The following is an 18,236-nucleotide window of genomic DNA, read 5'->3' on the forward strand; positions in this document are numbered from 1 at the left end:
TAAATGATATTTTCACTGTGGTTGTAATTCAATATATGTAATTGCTAAATTATGAGCACCCAAATTAACCACCACTGTATTCAGCATGGGCATCTCCACCTTTGCTCTTTCTTCCCTCTATATATTTCGCCTTATAGAAACGGTAGCACAAAACCTTCTTTTCATGTGATCTTGTTACATTGGCTTGTTCTATTTCGCCACAATGTGGTAGACAACTTTTGTGTTCATTATTTTTATTTATTTCTATTCATTATATTAATTCGGATATTAAACTCCTACGATTTACATATATTTGCGTCTTATTTTGGCGCCTATATTTAATGGAGACTCGAGATGTGATCTTAACTTTCAGCTTGTAGCATGCTACGCGCTATTCACAGCGTCACTCCATCATGGCGGCGACTATCTCCTTTAGTCCGCCCCACCTTTTTTTTTTTTTCTTACGGGTTCATGATACGTAACTACACGTGACACGTCACGTGACTTTAGCAATTCACCCGTTTAATGGATGGACTTCGCGGCGTCCACTCGGTTATTGTACGGGACGGGAGACGGTGATACCACTCGACCGGCAGCAATTAGTAAGACGTTTTTGACTATGACTGTATAGAATGGTCACACTTTACTATTTGTGCTCTAAATATATGATGTATGTGGTTTTTTTACATTGTTCTCCCACGTTTGATTCCAGGAAGTGAGTGCGCTCGTATCACGGAGCCAGCACGTCACTTAGAGGATACTATTTTGATGCACGCATTAACATCTGTTTGAATTTTGGAGACGCAAGAAGCACATACACTAAGATTAAGTATGCTCATTATTTTTAGTAACGATACGACGTGTTCACGTTTTTAGTTTGTTTTAGGTTGTGAGATTGTCCTTAACCTTGTAATAGTATCTGCGCACACATTTACAGGACCCATGTAAAGTGGATGATGTACTTGGCTTTTAATGAGAGATAATACATGTCTTTGAGCGCTACAATATTTAGCTAGTGATGGGAATGTTCTGGTAAGGTTTCTTTATATATATATTGCCATTTCCAAAGGTACTTCTGGGTTAATAATGGAATCCATCCACCATTGATACTTTAGCAAGCCTTTCCAGCTTACTCGTTATCTCGCTTGCCTAATATCCATTATGGACACTCTGTCATACATTACAATCATTGCCCTTGTGGATCTTGTTTGGTCAAGTTGGGACTTTAGTGTGCGCTTACATTATTGAGCTATATTATGATCTTTTACTGCGAACAGTCAGTTTTTGTTTTCCTTTATTGTGTCCGTCCTTTAGATGGTGTGACATTGGATGATTTTATATGGGAATTCGTTTTTACGAACCACATGACTGGATATTCTACCAACTGCTTCGTTGAACTTGTTGGTGGGTGGACTATTTTATTGTTCTTGCATCCTCGAGTCTTTACTCCTCTCTGGTTTAAGACACTTGTCTAACACTCTTATTTCATTTATACGCCCTTATTATATATTTTTTCAATATTACCCCACTGCTTTTTCAGACTTTGGATACCGTGGACAGGGTTCCTATGCTTTGTGATCCTTGTTTCATTCTTCAATCTGATTATCTTACTAAACAATTTAATTTGGGAAGTTTGGTTCTTCTTCTTACCCACGTCTTCTTTCTTTCTTATCACCCATTAAGGTGAACACTTAGGTATGGCATTGTGAAAAACGAAACTTTCACTTTCTTTTAAGATGTTATATAAGAAATGGTTGTATTCAGTTCTTATATTTACTTTTTCCAGCCTTGAAAAAGTCTTTTGCAAGACGAAACACGTGTCGGCTGGTCCGTGTATTTTGGAATTGACTAAACATGTGTCAATAAAGAAAGGATGAAAAAAAACAACCACGAATCTAAGGGTCCTGGATTGAACTTGTGACTGTTTAATGATTGGAAGCTACTGTTTTCATCTCTCTTGACGTTGTAATAGGTTTATATGATCTAATTAAGAAACTGACAAACTTGTATCAGTTGGGTATTTTACCCATATATTGAGTAGGTGTGCAATATTAGTCTTCTAAATAAATTGCAGTAACTCTTGTTGATATGTCTTGTACATATTGATGGTGTCCGTAGGTAGTGGACATCAATTGAAGCTTTCAGCACCCTACAGCTTTTTACTTGTATTTACATATTGTTGACGCCTGAAACTTATTGATTATATTACTTTGTATTTTTGGTGTGCCGTCTTTCCCTGTTCTCAGGGACACTACTACCTACTTTTCTCATTGTGTATATTGCAGGAGGTTTAGCTGATTTCCAGTGCATGGTGATGGATCTCTTGGCTACTATAAATGCTAAATCTAGGAAGTGAAGCTGGACCATCTGCGACTCCCTATGCTTCCTGAGGCCTGGCAAGCACTCCAGTACCAAGCCATCTATTGAAAGGTGCGTCGTCTCTTCTAATATTCGTTTAACCCTACCCCAGAACTCTCCAAGGCATGGGCCGTATGCCCATAGCATATGTATTAAATCCACCTCCATTAATTTGCATTTGGAACGGTGATGTGTCGTGTCTGGGTACATCTTCTGTAAACGGCGTGGTGTTAAGTAAGCTCTGTGCAGGACCATATATTGTATGAACTTAAACTTGGCATTACGGGATTCCTTCCGTGGATGCTCCAGAATATCCGTCTATTCCCTTTCAGTGAGGTGACTCCCTGCCCCATATAATAGAGTGATTTAACTAATTTGTGCGTCTTGGGTTCTTCCCTGTGAGGAGACCAGTGCTTCTTGACACAATGCAGTAGCACAGCATGTACCATATATAGAGTGCTTGGTGCCCTTTTTTCCTGTACAAAATTATCATGATCCATTAAGGTCTTCCTGCTAAAGGGTGCCCCTACCGTATTCACCCCTGCATCTAGCCACAGTCTGAGTTTGTGTTTTGTGAGTCTAACACTCATAGTGGGATCCCTACTAACGGGATGTTACCTGCGTAAGGGCTGCAACTAGAAGTGTTTTTCAGGGCGTATAATAAAGGCGGTACCGTCATGGGGATTTTACATTGTGGCAATAACAGTACGTCCTTGTTCGATATTTCTGGTAGTGAAACGGATCTCTTGCAAGTTGTGCCCCGCCGTCCAGTAGGACAGCCACCACAATTGGCTTGCGTAATATTAGGCACGGAAATCCGGTGTGCCCAGACCGCCTCCCTTTGTGTCTATTTGTGATTACTTGAGGCTCACTCTACAATTGCCCATACCCCATATAAGGTCTGATAGTATGGTGTAAAAATAATTGGGGGTACTAGAATTAGAAAATTAGTAAAATAATAAAGGAGCCATGGTAACACCACCATCTTAGACACTGCCACCCGACCCATTGCCGTGAGAGGCAACGTGGCCCAGAAAGCCACTTGTGAGCGTATTCCCCTGATGGCCTTATAAGATTGCCTTCCAACATGTCCGCATGGGAGCGATATATATTGATACCCAGATATTTAAACATGTGTTGCGCGACGAGTAGAGTGAGCAATCTGAGATTAATTCTGTCATGACTTGGTTGGTCTTGGAAAAAGAAGACAGTCGGTTTTGATTAATTTATGGCTAAGCCAGGGATCTGTCCAAAGTCGGTGAATATTCCCAGTATCGGGTCTAGACCTTCCAGCAGGTCCCTCGAATAAATAATTATGTCATCTACATGCGTGGTTGTGCCTATTGGTATTCCACATTGTATAATGTCCTGTCGCAGTCGGAGAGCCAACGGCTCCAGCGCCAGTACGAACATAAGTGGGGACATGGGGCAGCCTTGTCTTGTGTCCCTGTGTATTTGATATTCCCGAGAAATATGCTTACCAGTCCTAACCCTCGCCGTCGGGGTATCATAGAGTAAGCGTAGCCATCTAATATAGTCAATTTGCAATTGCCTTAAACATATAATCCCAGGATAGCGTGTCAAATGCCTGTCTCAGGTCCAGTGCAATACAACCAGCATGGTGGAATCTCTCTAAATCTGATGCCATTATATGATGTAGCCTCCTTATATTTAATGATGTGCTGCGTGCCGGTAGAAAACCACACTGGTCATTGTGTATTAACCTGTTTAAGTAATGTTGTAATCTATTTGCCAAAATATTTTGTACCTGGTTGCGAATAACGATAACGGACGGACCCAACATTTTGTTCATATCCCTCCCTGGTTTTGGCAACGATACTACTAATGCTTGCGCAGTGGGAGATGGCCCAGTTCCAGCGACTTGTTGTAAAGTTCCTCCAGTTGAGGCAGTAGAATCTCCGAGTAAGTGTCGAAGAATTCCACCGGCAGGCCATCTAGACCCGGCACCTGTTTGCGCGGGACCCAGTTAATAGCAGCCTTTATTTCAGCCCTGGTGATCTGGCTGATGACAGTGGCCGGTGGATCATCTCTAATAATCTTAGCTAACAGTGCCCCCGATTTGTCTGCCTCAGAGTGTTTGATCTCGGTGTAGGCCATGTGATCGATTATTCTAAGGGTTTCCAATAGCTCTGCGTGTTGTATGCTTGCCACCTGCAATGCAGCCTGTTTAGTGGGGTCTTTTGCCACTTCTTGTTCAAGCCCCCCATGGTATATTCCACTGTTTTTAGGTTCTTATGTACCTTCTGCCTTGCTCCTACCATGGCGCCGTCCCTCTACTTACTGCCTTTAAGGCGTCCCATTCAATCAGAATTGTGGATGCAGTGATTTTATTTACTGAGTAGCAATGAGTGAGTGTATTTGACAGCGTACTGCGGAACACTGTGTCCTCCAATAATTGAAGCCAGAGCTTCCACGTGGGCACCAGGGTGGGTATTCTGCCCCAGCTAAGGAAGATCTCCAGTGGGTTATGATCTGGAAATTAAGGGTGGGTGACAATTTCCGTTCCGCTTGCGGAAATTGTGAAAATTCGACATTTTTGCGTTCCGCGCGGAACGCGAAAATTTCGAAACTTCCGCGATCTGCGAGGGAACGGAAATTGTCACCTCCACAGGTGTGCTGCTGCCTCCCCATATCTACCGTCAACAATTTGCTGTCATCCTTGATGGAGCTCTGTGCATCCATGAGTTGCTCGAGCGCAATCCCCGTGTAGTTCCTGACACCAGGAGGTTCTGTCTCCTCATCTGCTGCTATAGTACAATCAATTTAGGCCATGATGTCATGCAATGATGATTCTCCAAAGTTAGGTAAGAGATGACTCTTGATATAAATGAAGACATGAAGATTAGCATTAAGCATCACTAACAAAAGAGTAGAGCCAGTTTAAAAACACAGCATGTACTTTCAGAAAGTGCACGCTGCGTTTTTAAACTTGCTCTACCCTTTTGTTAGTAAAGCGCGGTGCGGGGACGATTGTGGCCTTTTGTTTACGTCTTGATGTTAATCACAGCCCGTGAAGGGGCTCTTATTAACATCAATACTTAAACAAAAGCCCACAATCTGCCCCGCGCTGTACCAACAGCCACATGCCCACAAGCCCCCAAACCCCCAAGGCAGCCTTACCAGAACTCCGTCCCGACTCTTCCGGGACACCGCATTCAAAAAGTGCCTGCTTTTCGCGCCGCTCGCACCTTAAAGGGAACGGTGGTAGTAACTGATTTATCTGAATGAATTGTGTCAATTGTGTGTTTATTCCTTTTTCTACTATTTTTTTCTGGAAATGTTAACCTCGAAATTGGACGATAGTTTGCTGGGTTGTCTGGGTCTTGAGGAGTGCCAAATAGGTGTGTTTTTTTCCACGAGTTGGGAAAGGTCCCGGAGCGGAACAACCCATTAAAGATGTTAGTTAGATATGAGGTAATGGGATCAGGAAATCTGTTTAAGTATAGAGGGGGGTCAGGGGTCATAAGGTGACCCTGATTTGGTAGAATTAATCGGGTTGAGGACTCCTGATACCATGGCACACAAGTATTGCTTGAAATTAGATAGGGAGCCACTACCAAGAAGATTGGAGCCATTAGTAGAAGGTTGAGCTATGGGTGGCTAACGCTGAGGTCAACAGTTGAGAAAGAAGTGAATTTCTTATAAATTTATCCCACTTTATCACAAAAGTAAGAAGCTATTTTTTCACATAAGGATTGACTGTTGTTTAATCCTTTCTTCTCTGTGACTTTAGTAAGTCTATTTATAACCTGAAAAAGTTCTCTAGTGGAGGCCGTGGAGGCTTCGATTTGTTGAGTGTAAAAGGGTGATTTTTCATTTAGAATAGCTGCCTTATATTTGGCAAGGGAGAGTTTATAGGTTTCTTTATCTAAGGGATTATAGTTTGATCTCCATTTCCTTTCGAGCTTTCTACAATTTTGTTTTTGTAGAAAAAGTGTTTCTGTGAACCAAGGTGCAGATTGTTTAGATTTATTTTGACCAGTATTTCTTTAGGAACTGCTTTGGAAATGGCAGAATAAAACCAAATTGTATAGTCAGCTGTCGCCTGATTTGGATCGCTTAATAGAACGGGGTCCACCTGAGAGAGATATTGTCTCAATATATTGAAGTCAATATTTTGAAGTTAGTTTTTGTCCGAAGATAGTGTGGAGTAGGGTTAGAATCTACTTTCCTGAATTGAAACAGCTAATTCAAGGACAATGGCTTCATGGTCAGACCACGTGAGCAGGAGAAACTCCTTTATAGAGATAAACTGGTTGTTGGAAAAGATAGCATCTAATATATGGCCAGCTCCATGGGTGGGCTGATGTAGTAGTTGGGGGAGCTTAAAGGCATTCATAATATCTAGGATAGCCTCCGTATCTTTTTCCTACATGCGGTCCAGATGAAAATTCATCACCTAGAACTGTAAAATCGCTGTTACAACCCCCGGCCCCCCCCCCCCCTCAATCAGAGCATAAATGGAGTGTAAAAAGTCACCTCTTGAGCCAGGGGGGTAATAAATGATTAAGCCTTTGAATGAGTAGTTTTTTGTTTGTTTCCAAGCTGAATGAAAGTATTTCACAATCTGGGTAGGGCATAAAATCAATTTTGCATTTAAGATGGCTTTTGTAGATCATCCCTAAATCTAGGAGTTGCGATTAAAAGACTGGCTGTGTCCCTCCGTGTTTCTGCTTGTGTTTGGGCACGTTGCCACAGTCTAGGCCTGGCATGTTCTTCCAAGATTGGGTTATGGAGCCCCAGGCGGAAGGGAGGAGGTTGTGCCCAGTTCTCTTGGCTGCCCCCTCACTTCAACAATGTTGAATAACTCGTGTAGTATTTTTATCACTGGATTCCAATTGATAGAGGGGTCTTGTAAATGTTATCTTAATAGAATCCCCTGCAAGCATGCCCCCAGACTTCCCTATGGATCCAGGAGTTTGGTTTGCTTCTTCTCCTGCTATTTTTCTGCTCATGGCAGATCCTGAATTTCTTGTTGCATGACCTGTAGCCCGCTTGGCATTCAGGCATGATGGGATATGAATTTGCTTCTCGGACCTGGGGGGATGTCAGGTGTTTCCAGTTCAGGGATCCTGACCAGCTTTGCAGCTTTTGCTGCCTTCCCCTTAACCCTCTTATCTCTACTATGTTTGCTGTAGGGGGTTCTCAAGTTGCATGGATGGGGATCTCTTCAACTGGTCCCCAATTCCACGTGTCTTCCCGCAATATTTGCACTAAGCTTCAGTAATCGTTCCAACCTTCAGTAATCGTTCCAACCCCTCTGCTGCCTCCTCCCGGGTCCCCTCCTTACAGCAACCAAGACGCTCACGTAGTCTGTGGTTTCGCGGGTCTCGATTTCTGATTTCTGGGGGGTGGTTAGGCCCTATGGGCAGGGAAGTTCTACTGTGGAATGTTTTGTGGGCTCCGGGATGTACCTTGATCTTTCACAACAGTGCCGGTTCCCACCAGACCCTTTCCTTTCTCCTTCCCAGGTCTTTCACTATGGCTTGTTCGCCTTTGTTTTACAGTACTGGCAGTTCCGGCGAGGACCGTGCCCTCGCAGGGCTTCTTTAATGCTATTATGGGGGGGGTCTGTTGTTTCCCCTTCTCCATGTTGTCTTTCAGCATGAGGCGCAGGGGTCATAGAAGGGGGCGCGCACCTGAGTGTCTGTTGCTTTGATTCAGGAAACTCCTTCAGCGACTCCAACCTCTCCGTTTGCCGATCTCCCGTCCCCTCCCTGCCGCAGTGGAAATCCTGTGTTGGCCACCTGATCTCAGGTTTCGGTCCCTCGGTGTTCGCAATACAATGTGCCGCTCCAGTTAGTGCAGCACTTGTTTGGAAGGTGCTCTGGGCACCGGGGAGTATTCTGGTTCTCCGGCGTGTTGCCGACACCCTGCAGGTCTCATGATCTAATTCTCCAGGCCTTGCTCTTCACCCTGATCCCCCTCGGTGTTTTCTGTAGGCTGTCCGGTCAGGGACTGCGCTCCAAACAGTACTTCTTCCTCGCTACCCTGGGGTCGGTTGCTTTGCTTTCGTCGGGTCACCTAGGAGTCCCAGCATAGCCTACCAGGCAGACACACCAAGGAAGCAGGGATTCACCTGGTCAACCATTTCATATTTTGGGTAACCCTAGGCATAGCAAGTGTAGTGCCTCTACGCGTTATTTCCACGGAGTTTGAAAAATATCTCAGTGGAAATACGCTACGCTCCCTCCCAAATTGGCCACTTTCCGTCCTGCTCCTTGCGTCCTTCTGCATGCGCAAGACATACAACTCCGCTCCTCCACGGAGGCTGAGTTTTGCCTACTTCTGCGTACGCAACGGAGCACGGAGTAGCACTGGCGTAACAAAAATTCAGGGGGCCTCCCTGCACGGTACGTAGATGGGCCCCCTCCAGGCTCAATCAGGAGCTCTCCTGCCAGAGTGCAGTACCAAAGGGGCCCCCTGGAGCTTGGGGCCCCACCGCACGTGGGGGCTGCGGAGGCCTGTGTTATACCCCTGCGGAGTAGGAAAATCTCTCCAAACTCCACTGGAGGAGCAGAGTTACCCACCCAGGGTTAGTTTTGGGATATCCACTTCAGAGTGATGCAAAGGCTTACTAACTATGGGCCTGGGTAATTAAGGAAACCATATGCCAACAAAGCAGGCCCAGGCTACTGGGCTCATGTGAAGTGTTTGTATTAGATGCAAAGATAGTCTAGAGACACCAAATATAGAGCTGAAAATATACATAAATATCAATGAAACTCGACCACAGGACGTATCATTCTGTGTCCAATAGTATGGTAGCACCATTAAGTCCAACCGTTCAAACTGCATCCAAGAATGCAATATTAACATGTCTTGCAGTATCTTTACATTGGAATTTCAAGTATGTTTCCAGGAAGAGTATGTTGATGGAATAAAGTCCTAATAACTAAGTTGCTAGTTATGGGGTATATATTTTGGGTTCCAAGTTCAGGAAGTTTAGCATTCATACTGATTTATAGTCAACCACACTGTCTGGACATTAACCAGAGCAGTGTTCTTTATGGTACTGTAGTGCTAGAAATTAGGTTTCTGGTTTGCAGTGGCAGGTACCCTCTCCAAGCAGGAAACACAAATCAAGTCAGGGTAAGCTAGATATACACTAAAAGATAACCTGTGTTCACCCTCTGGTAGCAGAGCACAATGGCACAGAGCACTGAGGCTTATCTAAAGAGGCAATGTGTAGAGTATTTGTGCAGTACACACACACAATAACACAATGAAACCATCACATAAAGACTCCACACCAGGTTAGAAATATTTCAAGATCAAATGTTAGTTATCTGGTTGCTCCGGACTGGGGCAAAGTCAAACGTTCAGGCTGCATGTGATGGAGAGCAGACCGGCTACAGGACCCACACAGGTCCAGTGAACAAAGTACCTTAATAATTGGTCGCAACAGCAAGAAGCAGGGTGCGATGCATCAATGTCTTACCTGCTATTCATTTCCTTCACGCAGGCATGGCGATTAGTTAGTTCTATAGACATAGTGCTGAACAGAAATGCATTGGTTATGAAAGCGATGCGCAGGGCTTCTTCACGCAGCTGAGGAGATGCACTGATTCCTCCAGACTGCGGCGATAACAGTTTCGATGCATCAGGCTCTCAAAGAGATGCCCTGGTTGCAATGCGCCTATTCTACTCCCACAATAGGGTTGATGCACCAGTTCTTCTACACACAGACTAGAGATGCATCATTTTCTCTGGTGCAGTATCTGGGTCCACTTCTAGTGAACCAGGCACTGGAGCACGGGTAGAGACTTTGATAGCCCTGTGTTTCACGCAACAGAAGGCAAGTCATTGCAGCTCACTTCAGTTGCAAGACAGGGTCCAGCTCTCCCTCAGCAGAGTCAGAGAGTAGCAGGCAGCAGGTAAGCACAGCAGAAAGGCAGGCCTTCCAAGTCAGCAGTCCAGCAGAGTGTCGTCCTTGATGCAGCACAGCAGTTCTTCTGACAGATTTTAGATGAATACCCAGTCTGACTTGGAGAGGTCTGAGACCCATTACTTATACCCAGTTGTGCCTTTGAAGTGGGGATGACTTCAAGAAAGGGTCTTTCAAGAGCACAGAAGGCCTTTCTTCCTAGCTCTGGCTCCAGACTAGCTGTAGGGGGTAATCAGCCCTTTGTGTTGGGTAAAACACTGTTTATTCAGGTGTAAGTGTCAGCTTTTCCCTCCTTTCCTGCACATGAATGGCCATAAGAATGCAGACAAGTTCTCAAACATACCTAACCTTCTTATGTGTGAGGATGTCCAGAGGGAAGGCATGTAGTCTAGCTGTCACTCACCCCAGACGTGTACTTGGGAGAGACTGCAGGCACACACAGAGCTGTAAGAACAGAGAAATGTCCACTTTCTAAAAGTGAAATTTTAAAAAAATAATGTTAGATCCAACTTTCAGCTAGGGCTGCTGACCTCGAAGCTCGGGACCGGTTTCGAGGATTCTGGGAAAATCACTTAAAAAACACAACTGGTGATCAGAATTCGGGTCTAGTTTGCGCTAAATAACATCCCCCAAAAACAGATTACCATTCCAAAGATTTAAAACATGACACAGCTATCCTTTTCTAATAAGGAATTAAAGTTTAAAAGTTTATAAGTTTATTAAGGAATTCCCAATGCCAACCTATTAGAGCAGTAGGCCTCACAGTAGTGAAAAACGTTTTCACTACCAAGACATGCAAACTTAAAAGTACATATCCTAAATTTTACTTACACAGCACCCTGCCCTATGGTGTACTTAGGGCCTACCTTAGTAGTAACTTATCTGTAATAAAAGAGGAGTTTAAGGCTTGACGATTTTTTTTAAATGGCAAGTCGAACTGGCAGTAAAACTGCATACACAGGCTCTGTGGTGGCTCACTTGAGGCATGTTTAAAAGACTACTTGTGTGGGTGGTATGATCAATGCTGCAGGGCCACTAGTAGCATTTAATGTACAGGCCCTGGTACAGGTAGTACACTCTACTAGGGACTTACAGAAAAATTAAATATCCCATTTGTGGACATACCAAATTTAACCATGTTTAAAAGAGAGAGAGAGATCACATGTACTTTAGCACTGGTCAGCAGTGGTAAAGTACTCAGAGTCCTAAAGCCAACAAAAAGAATTCAGCAAAAAGAGGAAAAGGGATCAAAACATTTGGTATACCCTTCAGAGAGGGCTATCTTCCAACATGCAGTATACATTCATTTCTTAAAACAAATATAGTCTTGCATAAACTAAGAGGGAAAGTAAATATCACACTTTGGACACTCTACACAGTAATAATCAGAAGCAAAATGTAAACACTGTGCTTGCTTACTGCATAATTGATTCACTACAAGCTGATCACACTGTTCGGAGCTAAAATATGATCTCAAAATGGAAATAAGTGCACAATAATGGACAACATTGCCCTGATCGTCCTGACAAGTCTGGGCAGGGAGGATATAGGCAGAAAGGCTTACATGAGGCCAAATGTCCACTTGAGCAGGAAAACTTCTCAGAGCAAGAACCGCTTTGGAAACTAGCATGCAGAAATGCTGACATTGTGCATTCTTGGTCGTAGTGAACTAATTGAGACAATGGTCTGGCAACTCTCTGACAAGATCTTGCACCATCTCTGGATGTAGATGCAGTTCATAATTTGCAAGGCATCAACTGCTGAGTTTATCTGCACTGCACTCAGGGAGCCTGCCACGTGTTGTACGTCTAGGAAGATGCCCAGAGGTGCAGAGGTGGGGGTGTTGTCAGTGAACACTTCAACCAGCCTTCCCCTGATGGATGGATTGAAGACTTTCGATGAAAAGTGAATAGCCCTCAGCTCCAGCAAATTGATGTGGAGCTGAGGCTTCGCGGGGGACCAGATTCCCCCAACCTTTACCTCTCCCAGATGACCACCCCAACCCAGGAGTAATACATCTTTCACCAGTGTGAAGAACTCTGGGTGGGAGAGGGAGAGATGTCTACCGCTGTCCCAATCATGGTTTGTTAGCCACCAGTGCAGAGCTTTTGCAGGTCTAGACAATATCCGGACCAAGTTAGAAAGATTGCCCTGATGCTGCCCCTAGTGGGACTTCAGATAACACTGCAGAACCTGCATATACCGTTTGGCATACTTCACCAGCATGAAGAAGAGGCCATGAGATCCAGCAGCCTCAGAATCAGTCTCACCAAAATCCAGGATAGAGATGGATACAACAGAATCATAGCCTGAATATCGCAGATTTGCTGTCCCGGATGATAGGCACTAGACAGCACTATGGAGAGCCCACCTTCAACCGCCAGTCATAGATGTAAGTGAAGGCTGGAATCCCTGACATGCGTTGTAGTGTTGCAACCGTCATCACTTTCTTGAACACCAGGGCACACTGGTGAGGCCAAAAATGGTGAGAACTGCAAACTGGAAATGCTCATGGTCCACAGTGAACCACAGGTAGCGTCTGTGGGCTGGTAAGACGAAGATTTGAAAACGCACATCCTGCAGGTCCAGAACTACCATCTATACTCCTGGCTTCATCACAGGAAGAATCTGAGCTAAAACAATGTGGAATGTGAAAGGATGCAGATCTAATATGGAAAAGAGGCCTTATTTGGCACCAGAAGGTGGGGCAAAGCAAGCATGCATTACTTCTGATGCGTGAATATTCCCGATGGCTCCTTTTGCTAATAGAGCTTGCACTTCTTGATAGAGTAGGGAGAAATGGTCCTCTAATAGCCTTTTACGGAAAGTGGGAGAGGCTGAGGTGTTTCCACAAATGGTAGGAAGTATGCCTTCTGCGGTACCCGAAGCATCCACTTCTCAGAAGTAACCACCAACCATTGAGGTGGTGCCTAAACCTGCTGCCTACGGCCATGTTGGATGGAAGGCATGCTAAAGAGGCTTGGTAGCTGCAACAGCGGGAGGTATAAGGGAGTGGGCAGCATGGTAGAAGTAGCTCCCATATCCTTTTCTGAGCTCTGTGGCTCAGTCCATTAAAGGACTGGGTAGACTGCTCGACAGGATATGGTTTTACTGTAGATGACCAAAGTTAGACCTTCCATATCTGCGGTTAGGGTAAAAGGACTGCTGATGTAGCTGAATAAACAAAGAAAGCCCAAGAGACCTATGACTGACCCTGCTCTCTCAAAAGTGCTTGAGAGTTGTGTTGGTCTTATCACCAAACAGGAGGGGAGCCTGGGAGCACATCAGTAAGGGCTTCATTGAGGGGGCACATCCGGGGGGTTAGTGACTGAAATATAGCATGGCATCATATAATTTTTGGACAGGTGTCACTCAAGCACCAGGAAGCTTGGGATAGTATGGAGCGGGCCCTGATGCCAAATCCACAGGTGAAGGGCATGAGCGAGGCCACAAAGGACGAGGTCAAGTGGGTGAAGCAGAAGTCTGGACAGAAATAGAAGTCTCCCACTTGCAAAAAAAAACAAGGCATCATGTTTTATGTCACGCCACACTAGAACTAATTGTGTAGACTATCAGAAATAAATGTGTGCATGGACCCTTCTCGCATTGGGGAAAACGTGTAAAAATCCATCAGAAAAATATGCTAAGTGAAAATGAAAAGCTAAAATGGGGACTGAATGTAAGCTACAAAACAGTGATGGGCAAATCAATTTAACACAATTCCAGTTTACTAGCCCTAGAAAATCTGGAATTGCGTGAAATCCATACCTATATGCATGGGGATGCTCATGCTCCACCAATGGAATCCTTACCATTAAGTAATGTAACACAATACAGTGCAAGCCACTGTCTTACGTTACATTTCTTTACCAAGTCACACAAATCAAGCCTTGCATGGCTTTGTAAATCCCTAAGAAGCCTGTGCTTTGACTTGTGTCACCTTGTCCAACACAAGGGTGATGCAAAGGCTTAGTAAATATGGGCCTGGGTACTTAAGGAATATGTATGCCAACAAAGCAGGCCCAAGCTACTGGGCTCAAGTGATGTGTTTGTATTAGATGCAAAGATGGTCTAGAGACACCAAATATAGAGCTGAACATATACACAAATCTCAATGAAGCCCAACCACAGTACTTATCATTCTATGTCCAATAATATGTAGCACCATTAAGCCCAACAGCTTAAACTACACTCAAGAAAGCAATATTAACATGTCATGTAGTGTCTTTGCATGGGCATTTCAACCATGTTACCAGGAAGAGTATGTTGATAGAATAAAGTCATAATAACTAAGTTGATAGGTATGTGGTATATATTTTGGGCTCCAAGTTCAGGAAGTATATTATTCATACTGATTTATAGTCAATCACACTGCTCTGGACTCTAACCAGAGCAGTGTTTTTGATTGCACTGCAGTGTTACAAATTGTGTATCTAGATGGAAGAGGCATGTACCCTTTCCAAGCAGGAAAAACAAATCTAGTCAGAGTAAGCTAGATACATACTAAAAGATAACCTGTGTTTACCCTGTGGCAGCAGAGCACAATGGCACAGAGCACTCAGGCTTATCTAAAGAGGCAATATGTAGAGTATCTGTGCAACACACACACAATATCACAATGAAACCATCACATAAAGACTTCACACCAGATAGAAAAATAGACAGCAATTTTATACATAAATCAAGATCAAATGGTGGTTATCTGGTTGCTCTGGACTGGGGCAAAGTCAAAAGTTCAGGCTGTGTGGGAAGGGGAGCAGGACCTACATAGGTCTGGTGAACAAAGTATCCTGATACTTGGCCGCAACATGCAAGATGCAGGGTGCTATGTATCAATGTCAAACCTGCTGTCGATTTTCTTCACACAGGCATTATTATTATTAACTATTGTAAAGCGCGTAGCCACCTGAAGGCGTCCCAGCGCTCGCGTCTAGACAGAGGTTTATGGCAAGCTTTATGCAACTGGTTGTTAAAAGAGCCAGGTTTTAAGAAGTTTCCAGAAGGGAAGAAGATGGGATTCAGCTAGAATGAAGGGGTGCATTGCGTTCCATAGTCTGGCCACATTGTAAACGAATGATCTTCCTCTGCTTCTTGCCCTTTTTATTTTTGGGGTAACTGCCAAGTGGAGATGGGTAGAGCGGAGGCATTTTCGAGGGAAATAAGGGGTGATAAGAGAGTCTATTAATAGTTCGGCCACTACCCCAGAATGTCCTATGGGCTATGCAGAGAGCTTTAAATTTGAATCTGTCAGATACAGGTAGCCAGTGTAGCGTTCTCAGGGCTGGTTTGGCTGAGTAATTTTTGGTACCCCCAGCAGTAATCTGGCTGCACAGTTCTGAGCCACTTGGAGTTCCCTTAGCGTTCAGCTGGTGCTCCAAGGTATAATGAGTTTCCATAGTCCAAACGTGATAGGACCAAGGCCTTTATCAGGATCCTCCTGGCACTTATTGTCAGGAGGGGGAGAATCTTGCATGGAAGCCTCATAGCGCCGAAACATACTCCTGTTACTCTTACTGCTTGGTCTTTGAATTTAAGGGAGCTGCCCAACCAAATACCCAGGCATGGCGATGAGTTGGTTATATAGACAAAGTTGGTTCTATAGACAAAGTGCTGAACTAAGATGCAGTGGTTATGAAAGTGATGCGCAGGGTTTCTTCATGCAGTCGAGAAGATGCATCAATCTCTCCAGACTGCAGCGATGCACAGTTCCGACGCATTAGGCTCTCAAAACAATGCCTTGGCTCCAATAGCAATGTGCTGATTCTACACCCACAATAGAGTTGATGCACCGGTTCTGCTACACTCAGACTAGAGATGCAGCATTTTCTCTGGTACAGTATCTGAGCACACTTCTAGTGAACCAGGCACTGGAGCAGGTGTAGAGACTTTGATAGCCATGTGTTTCAAGCAACAGAAGGCAAGTCATTGCAGATCACTTCAGATGCAAGACAGGGTCCAGTTCACCCTCAACTGAGTCGGAGAGTAGCAGGAAGCAGGTAATCACAGCAGCAAGGCAGGCCTTCCAGGTCAGCAGTCCAGCAGAGTGTCAGTCCTTGATGCAGCACAGCAGTTCTTCTGACAGATTTCAGATGAATACCAAGTCTGATTTGAAGGGGTCAGAGACCCATTGTTTATACCCAGGTGTGCCCTTGAAGTGGGTATGACTTTCAGAAAGGGCCTTTCAAGTGCACAGAAGTCCTTTCTTCCCAGCTTTGGCTCCAGACTAGCAGTAGGGGTTAATCAGCCCTTTGTTTTGGGATAAGACACTGTTTATTCAGGTGTTAGTGTTAGATTTTCTCCCCTTCCTACACAGGAATGACCATCAGAATGTAGACAAGTTCTCAGATATACCTAACCTTCTTGTGTTTGAGCATGTCCAGAGGGACTGCACATAGTCTAGATGTCACTCACCCCAGACATGTATTAGAGACAGGCTGCAGGAACACACAAAGCTGTAAGAGCAGAGAAATGTCCACTTTCTAAAAGTGACATTTCTAAAACAATAATGCTAAATCCAACTTTTAGCTAGGGTGGCCGACCTCAAAGCTGGGAAACCGGGTTTGAGTCTTGTCAGGGACGCTCAGCATCCTGTGATTCTGGAAAAAAAACACTTAAAAAATGAATGTGTCCATCTGTAATACAACTGGTGCTCATGTAAAGTGCTCTGATACCTTTGGGTCTAGTTTGAGCAAAATAAAAGTCCCCCCTTCAAAACAAATGACCATTCCAAAGATATAAAACATGTAACAGTATCTGTTTCTAATAGGAATTACAGCTTAAAATTGTATTAAGGAATTCCCAATGCCAACCTATGAGAGGACTTGGCCTCACAGTAGTGAAAAACGTTTTCACTACCAAAACGTGCAAACTTAAAACTACATATCCTACATTTTACTTACACAGCACCCTGCCCTATGGCACACTTAGGGCCTACCTTAAGGGTGACTTATCTGTAATAAAAGAGGAGATTAAGGCTTGATAAAGTGTTTTAAATGGCAAGTCAAAATGGCGGTGAAACTGCTCACACGGGCTGTGTTGTAGCTGACTTGAGGCATGAATAAAGGCTACTTTTTTGGGTGGTATGGTGAATGCCGCAGGCCCACTAGTAGCATTTAATTAACAGGCCCTGGGCACAAGTAGTGCACTCTACTAGGGACTTACAGAAAAAAAAAATATCCCATTTGTGGATATACCAATTGTAACCATGTTTAGGAGTGAAAGAAAGCACTTATACTTTAGCACTGCCCAGCAGTGTTAAAATACTCAGAGTCCTAAAGCCAACAAAAAGAATTCAGCAAAAAGAGGAAAAGGGAGGCAAAACATTTGGTGTACCCTTCAGAGAGGGCTATCTTCCAACATGCAGTATACATTCATTTCTTAAAACAAATATAGTCTTGCATAAACTAAGAGGGAAAGTAAATATCACGCTTTGGGCACTCTACACTGTAATAATCAGAAGCAAAGAAAGTAAACTCTGAGATTGCTCACTGTATAATTGATTCATTACAGTTGAACACATTTTTTAGAGCGAAAATATGATCTCCTGCTTCAAAACAAAATGGAAATAATTGCACAACAATGGATAACCTTGCCCTGATCGTCCTGAGAAGTCTGGGCAGGGAGGATATAGGCAGAAAGGCTTACATGAGGCCAAATGTCCACTTCAGCAGGAAAACATCTCAGAGCAAGAGCCGCTTTGAAAACTAGCAATGAGAAGTGCTGACATTGTACATTCTTGGTGGTAGTGAACTAATTGAGACAATAGTCTGCCCACTCTCGGAAAAGATCTTTCACCTTCTCTGGATGTAGACGCAGTGCATAATTTGGAGGGCATCGACAGCTGAGTTCATCTGCTCTGCATTCAGGGAGCCTTCAGATGTTATACGTCTAGGAAGATTCCAGAGGCGCAGAGGTGGTGGCGTTGTCAGTGAACACTTCAGCCAGCAACAAATTCATGTGGAGTTCAGCCTTCGCCAGGGACCAGATTCCC

At 44.1% G+C, this 18,236-nt stretch overlaps 1 long non-coding RNA gene across 2 annotated transcripts in view; it reads left to right on the plus strand.

Moving 5' to 3' along the window:
* Window positions 1-467: 467 nt before the first annotated feature.
* The window catches only part of LOC146822200 (uncharacterized), a 72,289-nt gene continuing 54,520 nt past the window's right edge, over window positions 468-18,236 (plus strand). The window contains exons 1-4 of one of the 2 annotated variants that reach the window (XR_014963249.1): window positions 468-581; window positions 692-808; window positions 1,294-1,383; window positions 1,766-2,409. This is a non-coding gene — a long non-coding RNA (uncharacterized LOC146822200). The remainder of the gene's footprint in view (window positions 582-691; window positions 809-1,293; window positions 1,384-1,765; window positions 2,410-18,236) is intronic. The other variant, XR_014963248.1, reaches the window with a different exon arrangement.

Source organism: Triturus cristatus, chromosome 6 (genome assembly GCF_964204655.1).
Source record: "Triturus cristatus chromosome 6, aTriCri1.1, whole genome shotgun sequence".
Lineage (NCBI taxonomy): Eukaryota > Metazoa > Chordata > Amphibia > Caudata > Salamandridae > Triturus > Triturus cristatus.